The following is an 18,819-nucleotide window of genomic DNA, read 5'->3' as shown; positions in this document are numbered from 1 at the left end:
TTGGCAGCTTTGTCAGCAACACTCAACAGACACGAAGGACTTAAGGGCCTCCACAAAGGGAAGATGAAAGGGTCCTGGCTGATTAAAGACCTGTGCCTTCACACAGGAGGGACAAATGACTGGGAACGCACACAGTCAAGTCAAGGTGGGGGGGAGGGGATGAGTCCTTCGATGCTGCATCACCTGGTCCAACTGAGGACACAGGCTCAGTCATTCCTGGGAGAACCAGGATGAATATCCTGGTATCTGATCTCCCGTCCAGGACTAATTCATTCTCCCAAACTAAATCCCAAACCTGGAGTGCTTGCATAAGACAGCTCTCCTCTGAGGCCAAATGAGGCAAATTAAAGGGTAACTTTTATTTTTTTTAACAGTAAGGATGGTAGCAAATGAATGGTACCTGATGTTTCAAGTCGGGGCGGGGCAGCGCAGGAATTACAAAGACTTCCCCAGTACACTTAGATGAATTTGGGAGCTCTGGGGCTTCAACGGGAATAGGATAATATTGTACAGGGGGAAACAAGTTCGAAAGCCGGGGACCCTAGATTCTAACGCAGGCTTTGCCACTAACTCTCCAGTGACCTTGGTCAAGCATCCCACTGGTCCTCAGTTTCCCCACTTGTAAAATGAGGGGGTTAAATGAGTTCCAAAGGTTCATCTGGTCCTCACCTTCTAAGCCACATGATCCTTGGTGAGGGCTATCTGCAGGTTTTGCAGGAGTCTGGGCCTCATCTAGGAAAAAGGGGCATGCTGGGGGAGGGGAACGCACTGGGCTTTTATTTTGGTGGTGGTGGGAAGCGGGTGGTTTCAGCTGCATGGTCCGGGGGTGGTGGAGCGAGGGGAAGGCTGGGAGCCGCAGTTTACAAGCCAACAGGCTAGCGGCGTTTTCCAGTCTCCCTGTGGAGCTGCAAGACCCTGGAGAGGCGATGCGGCCAGCAGCCGCGCACCAGCCTCGGCCGCAGAGGCTCGGACCCGGGACCACTATCCCGATCCCTCCCCGAAACCGCGTCCGAGCTCCGTGGGGAGTGGCTGCTGCCTCTAGCCGACTCCCCAGCGTTCGGCTTCCTCCCCAGGGTGGGGACCCCTCCCCCAGTCCGGGGGCGCCGGGAGCCCCATGGGGGCGTGGCGGGGGCGGGCGCCGGCTTTGCTGCCCTGGGGGCTAGAGGAGGTTTCAGTTGCGAGGCCGCCCCAGGAACGACCCCGCGCCCTCCGCCTTCCGGCTCCCCACACAAAGGCGCCGACGGAAACGCCACACTTACCGACCAGAGCGGGCTCCGGACGCCGGCGAGCGGGCGGGCAGGCTGGCTGGCGGGAGGATGTGCGCGCGCGAGTGTGCGTGTATCTGCGTGTGTCCCTGTAAGTGCGCGAGTGTGTCTGTGTGTGTGACTGGGGCCGCGCCGAGCTCTGTGCGTCTGCGTGTGCGGGGGCGTCCGTCCGTCGGTCTGTCGGCCAGACGCTTCGTCCCGTGCTCCGTGCGCGCTGCTTAGCCGGACCGCAGCACCAAATGCACCTCGGCTGCGGAGTCGCAGGCGCAGTCGCCGGGTGGGTTCTGCACCTCCAGCCCAGCCCCGGCTCCGCCCCGCCTCCGGGCAGGCTTGCGCCGCTCCCGGGAATTGCGGGGCTGGCAGACGGGGAGCTACAACGGCGCCCAGGGCCCGAGCAGGGCCGGGTCTCAGACCCTTAATCCCTGATCCAGGTCTCGGGAGCCCCCTCTCTCTGATTCGGCTTTCGGAGTCCCCCCAGGCACCGCCCCCGCGCTGAGGTTGCCTGGACAGGGAGGGCGGGGGAACGGGAGCACCGCATCCATTTCATTCATGATTTTCTCCTCTCGGGAGCCCTGGGCCCGGGCTGCGCCGCTACGGCTACCGCCAGAAGGATCGCGACGGAGCCGTGAGCACCGAAACCTGTGGGGACGGACAGGCAGAACGATGGAGTAGGGGAAAGTGAGACAACGGGGTCGGAGTTGGGGGGAAGATTTGCACGGAAGGGGTGAGTGGAGCTCCCCGCAGGATGCTTACAGGATTCCCACACCTATACAAGGAGGAGGAGAGGCTGCATACCGGGGCGCACACAGTGCCGGGTGGCAGGACCCTCTCTAGGGCTGGGAGGGGGCACCCTCCTTTCCATTTTTCTCTGTTCCGTCTCTAGGGAGCAAGACATCTCTCAGTCAGTTCTGCCCTCTTGACGCGTTGCGGGGCGCGCACCAGTCTTGGCTTTTTCCGGGGCACCAGGGGCCGGGCTAACAAAGGGCTGCCCATAATCCCACAGTCCCCAGGCTGGCACGTCGTTGGCCCGTGGTTCCTGAGAGAGAGAGAGAGAAAGAGAGAGAGAGAGAGAGAGAGAGAGAGAGAGAGAGAGAGAGAGAGAGAGAGAGTGAGAGTTGGGCTGCACACAGTGTGAGGATCCTGAGCTCCATTTTAACCTGAGGAAACCTCCAGTCACCATCCTCCTTTGCCTGGTTGTTGCAGTAACCTCCTAACTGAACTGGTCTCCCAGCTTCCACCCTTGGCTCCTTGCAATTGATCCTCTATACAGCAGTCAGAGCCAGTTTTTAAAACGTGAGTCAGATCACGGTGCTAGAAATTCTACGGTGCTCTCCAGTTCATCCAAGTGAAAGCGCAAGCCTCTATAAAGGCCTGCAAGGCCTCTCATGAGCTGCTCCTTTTAAACTTTATAAGCTTCTTACCACCCCAGTAACACTAACCTTTTTCTTTTTCTTTTTTTTCACACCAGCCTTTTTAATTCATTACCAACATGGCAACCACCCTGTGGCCTCAGGACCTTTGCACTACTATTTTCTCTGCCTGAAAACTTCCCCCAGGTAGTTTGACTTGCTTCTTACTCTCTTAAATGAGTCACTTCAAAGAGCCTTTCTGTGACCATCCTATTTTAAATCACGGACCCATCCCCACCTCCAATTTTCTCTATGGTAGTCATGATCTTTATTTTGTGTTCCCTGCCCTTCAGTCTCACTGGCCCTTCACTGCTGGCTCTCACCTCAGCCCTCTGGCTTCTCAGCCTGCTTGCCTTACCAGACTACTCTGTCTCTAAACAAACCCCACATTTCTAGCCTTTGTTCATGTTGTGCTTTCAGCCTGGAATTCTTTCCCTCCATGCCACCCTCCCCCATGTCTTACCTAATTTGTAAGGTCCAGTTCAAATACCTCTTTCTCCGTGGAGCCTTCCTGATCTTCCCAGGGCCACTCTGCCCTCATTCCTTCCTGTTTGCTGTAATAGGAGTTCCTTGCATTTTCTCCCAAGTGTACTGTGAACTCTTGGGATAGGGCTGGATCTTCTCTCCCTAGGTTCCGGCACAGAAGGGACCTGTATATATTTCTGAGTCAAGGGCAGTGAATGGGAGGCCCTGGCCTGAGCATAGATGAGTCTTTTTTCCTAGGAGGGGCACAGAGCCCAGCTAAATCTTGTTCTTCCCAGGTGGTTTCCTGTGGGGCTAGAGGAAGAATCAAATGTCAGATAACCAGGCCACAATGCTTAGCCTGTATGGATGTGTGGGTAGACATGTCACCTGGTGCTCAGGGACACGGTCTCCCCCCTTGACAGTGTCATCTCTGTGGTTCTGTTAAGGGTAGACAGTCTGGAGTGCTGGGGAGTCTCCATCATTGGCCAAGATGGCAGCAGGAGAGGCTTTACATTGAGTGAAGAAAGCTAGAAATATCAATGGATAGGGCCTGAGGGTGAAACTAGTAAGAAAAAAAGCACACCCCCCCTTTCTGGTACCATTTTGGGGGTGGGACCAGGGGAAGGGAGATACATATGCCATAGAAGTCAAAATGGCACAAGAGGAAGTGGTGGACCAATGAGGCTGTTGGTCTAGCCTGGGGAAAGAAGGGATTGATTGGGAGGTGGACCCACCTAAAGTGTGCAAAAGTTTGGAAATTAGTCATTTTGAGAAAGCACCAGGCCTGTCCTACATGTAAGCTAATGTAATCCCAGGAAACAAAGAAGTCCCTCCCACCCCCACCTCCACCCTGGAATTGTGCCGTGTTCTCTTCGTGGCTATGTGGCCTTAGCAGCCACGTAGCCCATAGCCTCCAGGAGGGAATCTCTCTCTCTCTCTCTCTCATCCACCTGGTGATGCATAGCATGGTGTTTGCGTGCTCTCTCACCTGGGAGCATGCGACTCTGTGGCACCAGCAGCCACATGGCCCATGGCCACACAAGCTCCACACGCAGGCTTCAGGAGGGAGCCTGAAATGAACAGCAGCCAGGAACAAGCCAAGCTATCTGAGGGGGACTGTGACCACTTAGCAGCTGCCTGTGGGCTCCAAAGGACTGTACTTTAAATTAGAGCAGGAACTCTGGACACTGGCTGTTGTCTTGGTCTTGCTGAGGAGACGGGTTTGAGACAGGAGTCTGCCATTCTCCCAGGTCACAGAGCGCCTGAATAAAACCTCTCCTTTTGCACCAGCATCTGCCTCATGAGTTTGGCTTTTGTGGCAACAGGCAACTGAACCTCTTTTTGTTGTTGTTGTTGTTGTTCAGTTATAGCCAGCATAAACTGATTCTTCCCCAGACAGCATCAGGGTAACGATAGCAGCTACCATAAACAGTGGATTGAGCGTCGGCCTGCGAGCTAAGTGTCGCTGGTTCGATCTTCCAGTCAGGGTACATCAGAGAAGGAAAACTCTGACTCCAAAAAACCTCCGCTGCCTTGCGGCATACCTCTTCAGGGGAAAGGCTAAGGGAGTAAACCCCGACAGAAAATCCGGAGCCGGAGTCCCTAAGGCGGTTTGATGTTGTAGTCAACACCGGCAACTCCTGCGGCGCACCTGAACCCAAGCTGTATTGACTCCGTCTTTCCCTTGGACCCTTCAGCTGCGAAGAGGGGGGGTCTGCTGCATGGGCAACAGCAGACCCTCCATATTACCCTGCCCAGGCTCTGTAGCTTCAGCGTCATCGCAAGATGTCGATTCAACACGGGAGGAGACAGATACCATGTCACTCCCAAGTCGGACTGCACGCCATTCTCGGCGGTGCAGATAGACTCTTGAGAAGCTACACCATCGTCTCTCGAGACGGACGGCTGCCGCCGCCGACTGTTGTTACTGACAAGGAAACCGGGGTCCAGAGAGGTCCAGGGACTTCCCCATGGCCACATTGCTCACTAATTAATGACCATCATGAGATTCTAACCTACATCTGACTGTGCATGGAGGCAGCACCCAGTTCCTGAGCCCCATCACCATGGAAAGCAACCCCATTGAGTTCCTTCCTCTTCTCTAATGGGGAAGAAGGAGAGTTCTCTGAAACTCATGGTGATAAAATAGTTCTGAGGTTGGGAGTATCTAGGCTTATTGGGGTCATTTTGTGTGACTCATTTACCCTCTATTGTTGGAGGGAGGGAGAGGGGTTTGGGAAAGAGAAGGATGGTCTGGTAACCAGTGTCATGATGGGAGTGGGTGTTGATGGATGGTTGGGGATTAGAGTCAATATATTTTGCTTTTGGCCTCACTTGCAATTCAATCTATTATAATGAAACATTTCGCTTTGGTGAAAATGTTTCTCTATCTAGATTTTTATTTATTTACTTACTTATTTATAACCCACCCCAATCCACAAAGGGTTTGAGGTAGCTTACCACAAGAGCAGAAACCATAAAACAATTTTAAAATATCAATAAAGATAGAGAATGAGGACCAAGGAAATTGTAAATTTACTTTGAGAGACAAGACCAAGGCTTAATAATTACAGCTGATTTTTATTGAATTCTTCTTGTGTGCAAAGGAATTTGTGAAAATTATTTCCTTTAATCCTTAAAAGAGCCCTGTAAAGTGGGTGCTATTATTATCTTCGTTTGGAGGTATAGGGAACTAAGTCTCAGATGAAATAAGATGCCCAAAGTCACATATGTAGTAAATGGTAGAGCCAGTAATTGAATTCAGTTTGATTTTGGAACCCATATCCTTAACCATTGCCTTGTCCTGCCTCTTCAAGGGACAAAAGACCACAAATTTGCAGACCACAGGGGCCTCTAGAGGACTGAGCTTCAATTTGGTTCTGATCTTGGATGCAAAAGAGGAAGGGAAAAAGTCAGTTACATAGAACTAATGCCCTCACCTCCTTCAAGTCTTTGCTGAAGCATCACTTTGTCAATGAGACCTACCCTGACCACTCTCTTAATTGCTAATTAATTAATTAGCAATCTCAACCTCCCTTTATCTTTTCTTTTATAGTACATTTTATCTTCTAACATATTGGATGGTTTCTAAACTATATTATATATAAAACATGAGACATTCTATAATACCTTCTGTATTACTAAATTTATCTCGTATTTATAAATTAGATAATTTATCTACTTACTATGTCCACTGTTTATTTTATTTTTAAAGTATATTTTATAGATTATGTTGTTACAGTAGTCACGATTTTTCCCCTTGGCTCCCCTCTGCCCAGTACCCCGCCTTCCCCCCAGCAACCCCACCACCCTTACTTCATGTCCATGGGTTGTGCATATAAGTTCTTTGGCTTCACCCTTTCCTGTATTATTCTTAACTTCCTCCTGTCTATTTTGCACCAACCAATTATGCTTCTTAATCCCTACATCATATTCCCATTTCTTCCCCTTCCCCCTCACAGCTGATAACCCTCCAAATGATCCCCATACCTATGATTCTGTTCCTATTCTGGTTTGCTTAGTTGGATTTTGTTTTTATTTTTTAGATTCAGTTGTTTATAGCTGTGAGTTTGTTGTCATTTTAATGTCCATAGGTCTGATCTTCTTTTTCTTAAGTAAGTCCCTTTGACATTTCGTATAATAATGGCTTGCTGATGATGAACTCCTTTAGCTTTCCCTTGTCAGGGAAGCACTTTATCTGCCCTTCCATTGTAAATGACAGCTTTGCTGGATAAGAGTAATCTTGGTTGTAGGTCCTTGCTTTTCATCACATTGAATACTTCTTGCCAGTCCCTTCTTGCCTACAAAGTTTCTTTTGAGAAATCAGCTGGTAGTCTTATAGACACCCCTTTGTGGGTAACTCTCTGCTTTTCTCTTGCTGCTTTTAAGATTCTATCTTTATCTTGAACCTTTGGCATTTTAATTATGATGTGTCCTGCTGTGGGCCTCTTTGGGTCTAGCTTGTTTGAGACTCTGTACTTCCTGGACTTGTATGTCTATTTCCTTTGCCAAATTTGGGAAGTTTTCCTTCATTATTTTTTCACATAAGTTTTCAATTTCTTGCTCTTCCTCTTCTCCTTCTGGCACCCTTATGATTCGGATGTTGGCACATTTAAAATGGTCCCAGAGGTTCCTAAGCCTCTTCTGATATTTTTTCAATTCTTGTTTCCTCATTCTGTATTGATTGACTGTTTTTCTCCTTATGTTCCAAATCATTGATTTGAACCCTGGTTTCCTTCCCTTCTCCATTGGTTTTGTGTGGATTTTTCTTCATTTCATTTAGCATAGCCTTCACTTCTCTTATACATTTGCCATACTTAAGCATCTGTTAAGCCTGTGAGCATGTTTATCACCAGCATTTTGAACTCTACATCTGTTAGGTTGGCTATCTCCTCATCTGTTAGGTTGGCTCTCTCCTCATCGCTTAGTTCTCCCACTGGAACCTTGATCCATTCCCCCTTTTGGGTCATATTTCTCTGTCTCCTCATCTTGACAGGCTCCTGTGTTTGTTTGCCTCCACGTCCCAGGTAGAGCTGTCGCAGCTGTTATGTTGTAAGGGGCAGAGCCTTAGCTATTTGTCAGTATGGGTGACCCGTTTCACCACGTTGTGGCACTGTATATGGGGGAGGGGTCTGAGAGGGAACAGTGCCGCTTGCTCAGCACTCACCCCTTTTCCAGGCACTTCTCCCACTTCTGTATGGGACTGGCGCCTCTCTAGCTGTTGCCCTGGCTGTCGTTCTCAGAGTGGGTGGGTCTGTGGATGTTCCAGGGATGTCCGTGGGAGCCCTTTAAACAAGTGGACTCTGCTGAGAGAAATCTTTTTATTTCTTTTTCACCTTCTCATTTCCATAAAGAATTTGAGGTAGCTCTAGCTCTTAGCTCTCCGAGCAAGTCTTCAGGAGGTTTTCTGAGGGTAGAACGTTTGGGTCCTTGTGGCCGATGACCTTAGTATCATTGTTTCTCAAAGCATAGGTGGGATTCATGAAGCTGATTTGGGTGGTGTCCCCACACCTAAATCGGCAAAGTTAATTCTTCTTCGGGGGTCTAGGAATACTGTCCAAGTATGATTCTCAAGGATTTGGGATTTGGAGTAGGTGCTATGGGGGTGAAGATGGGAAGATAAAAAGCAGAGCTTTTGTGTGAGACAGTTAATTTAAAGGGAGAGAGTATCCTTGTGTTCCTGAAAGTTCATCTCCGGAGTCGTATTTCCTGGCTGCAAGCCTGAAGAGTGAAAAGCCAAGGACGTTAGCAAGGTTTATCAGGAGAAAAATTTGAGCTGAGACCAATTGCTGGGCTGTATGCAGGCGGGGGGTGTGATGTGATCTTGCTTAGGAGCTCGCTTGCCACAGATCCAGACCAGGCCTCTGGGGGCCAGAGACACCAGTCTGTCAGCTCAAGGTGAAGGCCAAGGGCACCTGGCTGCTGATCCCAGGGAGAAACATCAGAAATACTTGACTCAGGAGGAATGGGAGTCAGAAGTTAGCCTCGCCCATGGGCACTGCTCTGGGCTCCTGCAAAGCAGTCATTCAACTGATATTTTCTCAAGAGCCTACTGTGAGGTAGCCATTGTTCCTGAAGCTGAGTTTGCATTAGAGAGCAAGACAGTATCTCTTTTCTCGTGGAACTTATATTCTAGAGGGGACACCCTGCCAATGAACCAGGTTAAAGCAATGACTAAAAGGATCATTTCAGACAGCAGTAAGTGCCATGAAGAAAGAGAGAAGAGGGTGGGGTGATGACAGAAGGTGGAGGGGTCACTTTTGGTTGGGTGTTCAGAGATGGCCTCTCAGAGGACAGAACATTTGAACAGGGCCTTGAGTGACTAGAAGGAACCATTCATGCAGTGTAGGGAGAGAGCTCCAGGCGGAACTTTCTCTTCTAGCCACAGAAGGAAGGCAGAGTGAGAGGAGGTGGGAGAAGCAGGCAGGAGCCAGGCTGCACCGGGCCTTGAAAGCTGTGGATGAGTTTTATTCTAATATACACAGAAGCTACGGGAGGTGTCTCAGTGGGAAGAATGACAGATCTGGGCTTGAACTGTGGGGACCTAGAGAGCAGCAGCATCCCAGAAGCAGGTCATCTCAGCTCTTCTGCTCTCAAAGGGCCCCAAGAGGCTGTGCAGCCAGCCCAGTGCATCCCAGAATACCCACACCAGAAACTTGGGGTAGAAATCAGACTCCAGAAGGGCTCTGGTTGGCTTGCAACCAATTCAAATTAGTTGCCACTGTTGAAAAAACAACGAGGACATTTCAAGTACAAATCCATATTAAAATAAATAACAGAAGATCTGGCAACTTTAGGCTCATAAGCCCACATGATAGTGGCTGATGAGCTGGGTTGCAGTTACTCCTTCAAGGCAGGGCACATCCATTTTGCCACAGTCCCCATTCTTATCCCCATTACTGAGGGCATGTGTTATTTGCCATTTGTCAAGACGCTTGCCCTGTTGTTTTTTTCTGGAAGGGGAAAGTGACATATTTCTTGTGACACATCTAAAATATCTCTTTTCTGACCCAGCTTGCTTCATTTACCTGGCCTGTGAAAGCATTTGAGTTATGACCCTATCTCTTCCCCTCTGTGAATTGCACATTCCTCCTTTGTGAAAAAATGTGGTATTTGAATACGGAGATTCCAAGGCCCCTTCTGGTTCTGGCTTCCAAGACTCTCAGAGTCTGCACTTCAGAAGAGAGTCATGCTATTGATAATGCTTAATTGTTCTGCAGATGGTTTTTGAGGGATTGCTCACCCTTGCCACTTTTGCCCTTGAATTATGATTTATCTGAGCCCTTGGAAGGAAAATGCCTTTTGTTTTGGGAGTTTATCCTTCAGCTTTTTCTTTTGAAAAGAAATGAGTACTCAGAAAATGCAGCAAAGCTGCAGTTGCTAGGAAGAGAGCAGCAGCAGAGGCCATTTGGAGACAAGGCTGACAGAAAACTTGTCTCCTCCTTTACTTTCCATTCTCTTCCCTTTGTTTTTTTCTCTATCCTCTTTTGGGGAAAAATATTATAGTCAATAGCCCCTTCTAAAACATTGATTTTAATCTCGGATAGAGTTAAAGTTGCCCTGAATCCGAAGGCTTATTTCTAAAGAATACCCCCATCAGCCAAACTACTCTCAGTGAAATGACCTCCTGGGTTTTAATTATGGCTCTGCCACTAGATAGTCATTTGACCTTAGGCAAGTAATTTATTTTCCTCTGGGCCTCAGTTTCCTTATCTGTAAAATAGAAGGCTAGAGGGAATGCTTGTGTGCTATCATATGTACAGTAGTTCCTTCTAGCCCTAACATCTCAGGAGACTGCCAGAGATTTAGAGAATAAAGTAGCATCAACAGGTAGTCTCCATGACTGTCCTTCCATTTCAGCAAGGCCCTGGAGCCCCTTCACCTTGAAGCCATAATATTTCCCCAAAGGTCTTTGGCTTGCTCTCATCTGGCTATTTAATCAGTGGTAAAGGTGGAATTTCTATCCACCCTTCTCAGTAGATGTGATGTGCCCTGGTATATGCCTTGCCAGGTAATATTACTTTTAGCATTGTTCCTTTGTTGTAGAAAGGGCCAGTGACAGGACCTAAAAGTCTCTGATTATTGGTTCAAGTCCAGTATCGCTCTGGGATTCTGCTGGTCCCCAGCCGCAGAGATGATTAAATGAAGATTTAAGCAACAAGTGCGCCCCCTAGTGACTAATATAAAAATTGCAGAGAGACGCAGCCATTTAACAAATACTATTCATTGAATTTAAATCCTGTCTGCCTAACCCTCAAGATAAGATAAAAGAAGTGTGCATAAATGTCCGGTAAAGTAATATACAGACTAAAGATGGAAAGGTTATTGTCTCAAAGCTTGTACTTCCACTCAGAGCCAACTTTTGCCCACTTAGCATGTCCACTTCTTGCCCCTCAATTCTTTAAAAATTTTTAAAAAATTGATTCTAGAGAAAAGGGAAGGGAGGGAGAAAGAGAGGGAGAGAAACAACGATCGGTTGCCTCTTGCATGTGCCCAGACTGGGGACCAAGCCCATAACCCAGGCATGTGCTCTGACTTGGAATCAAACCTGCAACCTTTCGGTTTGCAGGATGACGCCTAACCAACTGAGTCCCATCAACCAGGGCTTGCCGCTCAGTTCTTGACTTAGCAATTGGGATAGAGCAACGACTTCCAACCTTTTTTTTTTCAGTCTCATGGCATAAACTGATTACTAAAATTCTGCAGCACACTAAAAAATATTTTTTTTTGTCTGACAAAATCGAGATAAAAAAATTATACCTATTGTTGTGCTGACTGTTGTCATTTTTTAATTTGATAATGCGAGAAAAAAGAGGTCAGTGCTCTTGACTAAATGGTTAGATATTGCATGTTTTAAAAATTCTTGTGGTAAACCAGTGTGCCGTGGCACGCCTGCTAAAAATCGCTGGTGTAGATGATATATTAAGTTTGACACTGCCTTCCTTAACTTACACCTGTCTCTCAGTGCAGCAGTGGAATTGGTTATTTCAGAAGGTAATCAGCTCTCAGTGGTTGCAGATGCACAAGCAGATGTTGCAGGAGTCCTTGGGAATGCTAGAAAAGGGCAGAAATAAGGTTAGATTCACTTATTCAAATGATCAAAAGCTTATTGAGTACTACTACTTAGAAACTTCCTAAGTGATAAGGTGTACAAGTTATGAAAAAAATAAAGTCCTTGTTTTATGAGCTTACATTTTATTGGGGGGGAAACAACCCCCAATGTTCATTTTAACCAGAGGGCTAAGATTCATCAATTTCAAATAATGCCAGTCTGATTTGACAAAAAGTTAAAACAATGATTCGACAGGGACACGGGGCACGTAGGGGACTTGTATATCAGAGTGAAAGCACTTGAGGCCTCTGGACATCACCCCGACAGACAGGAGCCCTACCACTGGCGGCTGTTCTGGATCATGAAAGTGGAATCTGAGGGAGGCTGGTTCAAGGTCTTTATTCTCCAAGGTGCAGTTGGTCCTGGGTGTTGCCTGTGGATAAGAGGCGAGGAGAAAAGGAACAGATGCAGGCATCTGAAGTTGCATAAATGCACAAGTTATCAGAGGTGGAAGGCATCTTAGAGATGATCTCTCCTAACATCCTCATTTTAGAGATGAGGTAACTGGGATGCAGAGAGAAGTGCCTTGCCTGAAGTCACAATTAATGATAATTAGCAAATGGTAATTTAACATTGAATTTGTATATATTGATAATGAGAACAAGCATATAACAAATAAAAGCATGAATAGTATGATTAATTCCAATATAATTATAGATTAAAAATCACATGTGGTTATTGTTTGGAGATGACATTGCAAAGGTTTAACATTTTTTGGCAGACAGCAGTCCCTTCTACATCATTCAATAAATTGGTTGGAGCAGTATCTCCCAAGGTGAAATATTCTGCTTCCAAAATACGAAGAGGCTTCCCAAACCTTGGGCTTCTTTCTTGGTGGCAGGAGGTATAAGGTCTTTTACTTTGAAGGGATGTCCCAACATATCTAAAACCACCAAATACCTAAAAAGTTCACAGTTGGGGCAGGCAGGGCCCTGGAGTTTTGAAATATTTATCTCCCGGAGAGCCAGAGTCATTGCCTCTTTTTGGTCATCAAATCAGACTAAAATGATGTCATCAATACAGTGGACCAATATGGTATTTTCTGGAATGTACAGATGGTCTATATCCCTTCATAATATTTTGTGACAGAGAGTATAATTGTGGCATACTCTTGCCCATCCCACCCCAAGCAAACTTCTTCTGATTATCCTTCTTGTTGGCTATTAAACATAGTACATTTGCCAGATCAAGAAGAACACCATAGAGCAGAGGCCACGTTACTCTGTTCTAGTAAGGATGCCCAATGTAGCACAGCAGCTGCACTAGTACTGCTGCTTGGTAGACGTCAGTAGTTAGTCCACTGTCATCTGCCACTGTCAGTCTGCTTTTTATAAGGGCCAGGCTCATGAACTGAATAGAACATGATCGAGACAGCCACTCCTGCATCATTTAAATCTTTGAGGGCAGTACCAATCTCTGTCATTCCCCCTGTTGTTCTTTATTTATTATTTTGCTAGAAGAGGGTATAGTGTCAGGGACTTCCACTTGATCTTTAATTTGGAGCCAATAGGGGCTTTTGCTAACTGCTAGGTAAGGCCATTCCAATTATATACTTAAGAGCTGGGAAAATGACTACCAGTTGGTCTGTGGACTCAGCAGGTTCACTGTGAGAGGGACCTGGCCCAGGACTCCATTTATTGCTTGACTCTCATGTGCCACTTCTCTAACAGGGACAATGATGGAATTTGGGTCCCTGGGTCTCTGTGTCAGCTCAGACCTTGTACATCACAGTCCTCAAAAGATTTAGGTATTTCCCTTTTCCCCAAATATTAGCACTATAGTTACCCAAAGTGTGGAAGATTCACTATTATACATACTGTGGTATTCCAGGGTACTTCTCCAAGGGGACTTGGCCTTTCCTTTAAAAAAATTAAAATATTGTTTTTTTTTTTTAAATAGGATTTTGAAACAATTTTAAACTTACAGGAATATTGCAAGAATAGTATGAAGAAGTCTTGTCTACCCCTCCCAGAAATCCCATTTAGTCTCATCAAAAATGTCCTTTATAGCAAAAGGATCTAGTCAAGTACAACATGATTCGTTCACATGTTCTCTCCCTATGGACTCCTTCAACCTGCAACATTTCCTCTGTCTTTTTTAAATTTCAGGACTTGGACATTTTTTTTTTTTTACCATGGGCCAGTCATTTTGTGGAATGTGCATCACCATGATGTGTTCAATATTTCCACATGAGTAGACCTAGGTTACATTTCATCCAGAATACCATGGATGTGGTGCTGTGTCCCTCTCATTGCAGTCTTACATCATGAGGATTTGTCCTTTCACTGTGGTATTAATTTGGTCACTTGATCAAAGTCATGTCCACCATGTTTCTCCACTAATAGCTACTTTTCTCCTTTTTGTAAATAGTAAGAATTTTGTGGGAGAAATACTTTGAGGTTATATCAAATGCCATTCCTCATCCCATTTTAATCCACTAGTTTCAGCATCCATTGATACTTTTTGCCTGAATTAATTATTATATTAATGGTTGCCAAATGTTGATTTCCTAATTCTATCCATTTTCAGTTGGAAGTCTACCATAAGGACACACTTTTTCTTCTCTCCATTTATTCCCCTCCCCCATTTGTATATTTATGCCATTGTGGACTCATTGATTCCTATTATTCAATGAGTTATAATCTGGTACTCTCATTATTTATTTTGGTGCTCATATTGTCCCAGATTTTTCAAAAGGTCCCTTTAAGCTGGTTTCTGTGTTTGTTTTATATCTCCACTATTCTTTGAGCCCTTCCTTACTTTCTAGAATAATAAGATTTTTTTCAGGGTCCCCTTGTTCTTTTCCTGCCCTGGTCCTGGAATCAGCCATTTCTTTATTTTTTATTTTTTAAGTATATTTTATTGATTATGCTATTACAGTCAGCCCAATCCCCCCCCCCCCCCCGCCTGGTACCTCCATTCCCTCCAGCAATGCTTCCCCACCCCCACTTAGTTCATGTCTATGGGTCATGCATATAAGTTCTTTGGCTTCTCCATTTACTTTACTATTCTTAACATCCCCCATCTATTTTGTACCTACCAGTTATACTTCTTGATCCCTGCACCTTTTCCCCCATTCTCCCCTTCCCCTCCCCACCGATAACCTTCCATATGATCTCTGTATCTAAGGTTCTGTTCCTGTTCTACATGTTTGCTTAGTTTGTTCTTGTTTTTTAGATTCATTTGTTCATAGTTGTGAGTTTGTTGTCATTTTACTGTTCATGGTTGTGATCTTCTTTTTCTTAAATATGTCCCTTTAACATTTCATATAATAAAGGCTTGGTTATGATGAACTCTTTTAGCTTTGTCTGGGAAGCACTTTATCTGCTCTTCCATTCTAAATGGTAGCTTTGCTGGGTAGAGTAATATTGGTTGTAGGTCCTTGCTTTTCATCACTTGAATACTTTTTGCCTTCAGAGTTTCTTTTGAGAAATCTGCTGACAGTCTTATGGGAACTCCTTTGTAGGTAATGCTCTGCTTTTCTCTTGCTGCTTTTAAGATTCTTTATCTTTCACCTTTGGCATTTTAATTATGATGTGCCTTGGTGTGGTCCTCTTTGAGTCTAGCTTGTTTGGGACTCTGTGCTTCCTGGACTTGTATGTCTATTTCCTTTGCCAAATTAGGAAAGTTTTTCTTCATCATTTTTTAAAAGTAGTCTTACTTTCTTTAAATGGAGAATACTATTTAGAAACTAAGATCTATTGGAATATTGCTGTTTCCAGCTCCACCCCATATGTATTTGTGTGCATATGCATGTACATTGAGATAAATATGAGTAGTTCTGTATGTGTGTGTTGAAAACCATTAGCTTACATATGTATTTGCAATTCCAATTTAGCACCAGTTCAACAGGGTTCACAGCTTTTCCTGTATTTATTTGTATTTACCTTTCCCAACTGGGGGAAATGTGGCTCCCATTATACTCTCTATATTTACTTATTTGCTCAATCGCCCTGAATATGACCAATAACCTGACCCCACTAGACCAGTGCTCTGCTTGGACACACTCCTCATGTGGGCCCTGATCCAACTGCTTTGCATCACCCCCCTGCTGTGATGTGATGTCCTTGCATGGGGTCATCAGACTTCGTTTCAGTTGATGGATCCTGGGTCTGAGACCTGGCTCAGATCTGAAGACTGGGTAAAGCATCCTGGCTGACCTCAATCTTCTGTTCATTCACTCTTGATTTCTATTGATTATACATGTCTCTTGCATGCCTGTAAATCTTTATTGCCCTGAGGAATACTGTGCTCTATTTTCCATTTCCATAGAGTCCTCTAGGTCAAGACCCCAGGCTACTGATGTTGCTGTCCATTGCGGTAATTAAGGTCAACCTGGCTCCGATGAGAATCCTCTCATCCCTATTGAAACCAGGAAGCCCAGCTCTGTAACAGTATCTTTTACTGCCAGCTCCGTTCTGCAGAGAACACCACCACTGAGCTTCCAAGGCATTTCTTTGCATCTTGGTAGAGGTAGCATCCTCTGGGCTATTCTGAGGAGCAGAGCCTGAATTGGGGATCCCTGTGTAAGTGCTTAGTTAATGGAGTGTCCAGCAGAAACCTGTGAGAAAGTGAGAAAAGCAGAATAGGGAAGGGGTGGGGCTAAGCATGGGAATTGTTTTAGGTAAAGTCAAGTTTCATTTTGTTCTTGAGTATACATTGTGTTATGGAGTCTGTCCCATCTTGAGGCAAGAGTGCAGGGTTTTTGTAACTTCTCCCTTAGCCAAGCATCTCAGGGTGATCCACTGGAGACAAGCCTTTGGAGAAGGTTACAGATTTGAGCCATTATCAGTGGCACTTGTACCAGCTGGTAGATGAACAAATGGAATCAAAATAATAAAAGGAGTCTCAGGGGATCTGGACCAGCAGTTTCTTCTATACCTGGACAGATCTCATCCCTAGTTGACTCTGAATCTTCTTATTTTGTGTCTGCATCCTGAGAGCTGACCATGGCTGGGGAAGGAGCCCAAGAGTGGTATCACTTTAAAAATGACCAACAGCTTCTATAAATATACAGTAGAATATAACTTGGCCTGGAAAAAGAATGAAATCTTACCATTTGTGGCAGCATGGATGGACTGGAGAGTATTATGCTAAGTGAAATAAGTCAGACAGAAAAAGACAAATACTATATAATTTTACATATATGTGGAATCTAAAGAGCAAAATAAATGAACACACAAAATAGAAACAGACTCATAGATATAGAGAACAGACTGATGGTTATCAGAGGGGAGGGAGGTTAAGGGATGGGGTGAAAAAGGTGAGGGGATTGGGAACTACAGATTGGTAGTTACAAATGGTCCCAGGGCTGTAGAGTATACTATAGGGAATATAGTCAATAATACTGTAATAATTATATATGGTGTCAGGTGCATACCTGAAGTATTGAGGAGACCACTTTGTAAAGTATATGATTGTCTAACCATGATGCTGTACACCTGAAATTAAAAATAATTTTGAATGTAATTGAAAAATAAAATAAAACAAAAAAAATGATCAATAGCTTCAAGCAAATCCTTAGTACTGCGAGGCAGCTATGGTACATTTCCCTAATCTGTTCATCTCTGTTCTCCTGTGACTATTTTATGACTTCCTCTTTCCTTAAGCCTCTGACTCCTTCTCCATCATCTCCATTGTCAACTGATGACCTTAACTGGTACAATGGAAACAATGGTAAGAGAAATTCCTCGAAACTCCACTTCTACATCTATTACCTACTAAAGAACATCTTTAACTACGTACATTCTCTTCCTTACTCTTACTGTAGGTGAACTATCACCATTCCTGCTGTTAACCCCATGTAGTAGGAGAGTGGATTGTTGGAGGGTGAAGCCCCCCCCAGATGGCACTGTGGGCCCAGCAGGGGCCACCCCTTACTCAAGTCTAAGGGTGGTACTACCCGCAGCCGGAAGGGAGCAAAGGAAAAAATATCTTGGCCACTTTCCTGTTGGTACCTCCCATTGACTGAACCAAGGAAGCCCATAACTTTAGTCAGTAGAAGGTAGTCTTCTGGGGCACAGAGAAAGGGAAAGAGGGTGGAAAATTGGTGAGGTGGGGGCAAATGGGCAATAGCCAGCACAAACGGTATCTATATACTGATGATTTCCACATTTTTATCGCCACAAGAACCTCTTAATTCCAGACTCATATATCTACTTGCCAATTGTATTAGTTAATCTGTTGCTCCTAAGAAATTACCATGAATACAGGATTCTGGGCTGTTTCGCCCTATGCTTAGGGAGGCTTCCAAGGAGTCACAAGGGAAAAGAAGAGGCATTGCCTCCCGCCCTCTCCCCTGTTTCCCCTCCCCAGTGTGACTGCAGCTGTCCCTCCGATTGTGGGACAGGTATGGTCATTCTTCACACACATTTGCTGTGATGCTGAACCTCAGGTTTTCCAGAAGGGGGAGCTGAGGGAATAAGTGTATGGGCAAACAAGAGGAGTAAAAGGTTATGAAAACGATCCTGATTTTTCATTTTACTTCTTAGGGTCACAGGGGTCTCACATATCTGGGTGGACAGGCCCTACAATTTGGCATGACCAAATGAATAGAAAAAAATTTTCACTCTGGCAACTAGAGAAAACAATGTCTATTCAACTAAACCTTCTAGACCCTGTGACTTTTAACCTTCTGACTTTTACTTTCCTTTCCATCCTCATTTACTATTCCTTGTCTCCTATTTTCTGGCATTGTCCTCCAAAACCCCTGCCATGGAAGACATGGGGAATGGGTCCCACAACCCTGCCACACTGAGTCTGGCTGGAGTTGAGAAATCCTATGAAGGCAGCACTCCGCAGAATTTATCAGCCTATTGGTATTAAGCAGAGAGGAAACCTCCACATGGTTCAATGCTTTGTAAGTAGTTTTTGTTCCTTTCTTGAAATTACCCTGTGTCTGCTTGCTTTCCCTGTTGCCATCTCTTTGGGTCAAAAATTGTGTCTTAAACTTAGGCACCTCCTGGGATTATTATGAATATCAAAAAAGGCAGGAAAAATAGCTGTTAGGAATTGGCTTTGTAAATGAAGGGCTCTATAAAGGTAAGAGCTTCTGCTCTCCAATGCCAGC

General features: G+C 45.4%; 1 protein-coding gene across 2 annotated transcripts in view; it reads right to left on the bottom strand.

Annotated features, from left to right (window-relative positions):
- Positions 1-1,313, bottom strand: part of PTPN5 (protein tyrosine phosphatase non-receptor type 5) — a 49,046-nt gene extending 47,733 nt beyond the window's left edge. For both annotated transcript variants that reach the window (XM_090263252.1, XM_090263258.1), the window contains exon 1: positions 1,260-1,313. The gene's annotated coding sequence lies outside the window, so the exon portion shown is untranslated. The remainder of the gene's footprint in view (positions 1-1,259) is intronic.
- Between the last annotated feature and the right edge of the window lie 17,506 nt (positions 1,314-18,819).

The sequence above is a fragment of the Furipterus horrens genome, unplaced genomic scaffold, assembly GCF_987537825.1.
Source record: "Furipterus horrens unplaced genomic scaffold, mFurHor1.1.pri manual_scaffold_2, whole genome shotgun sequence".
Taxonomy (NCBI): Eukaryota; Metazoa; Chordata; class Mammalia; order Chiroptera; family Furipteridae; genus Furipterus; species Furipterus horrens.
This window is presented reverse-complemented; position numbering and strand designations above follow the sequence as displayed.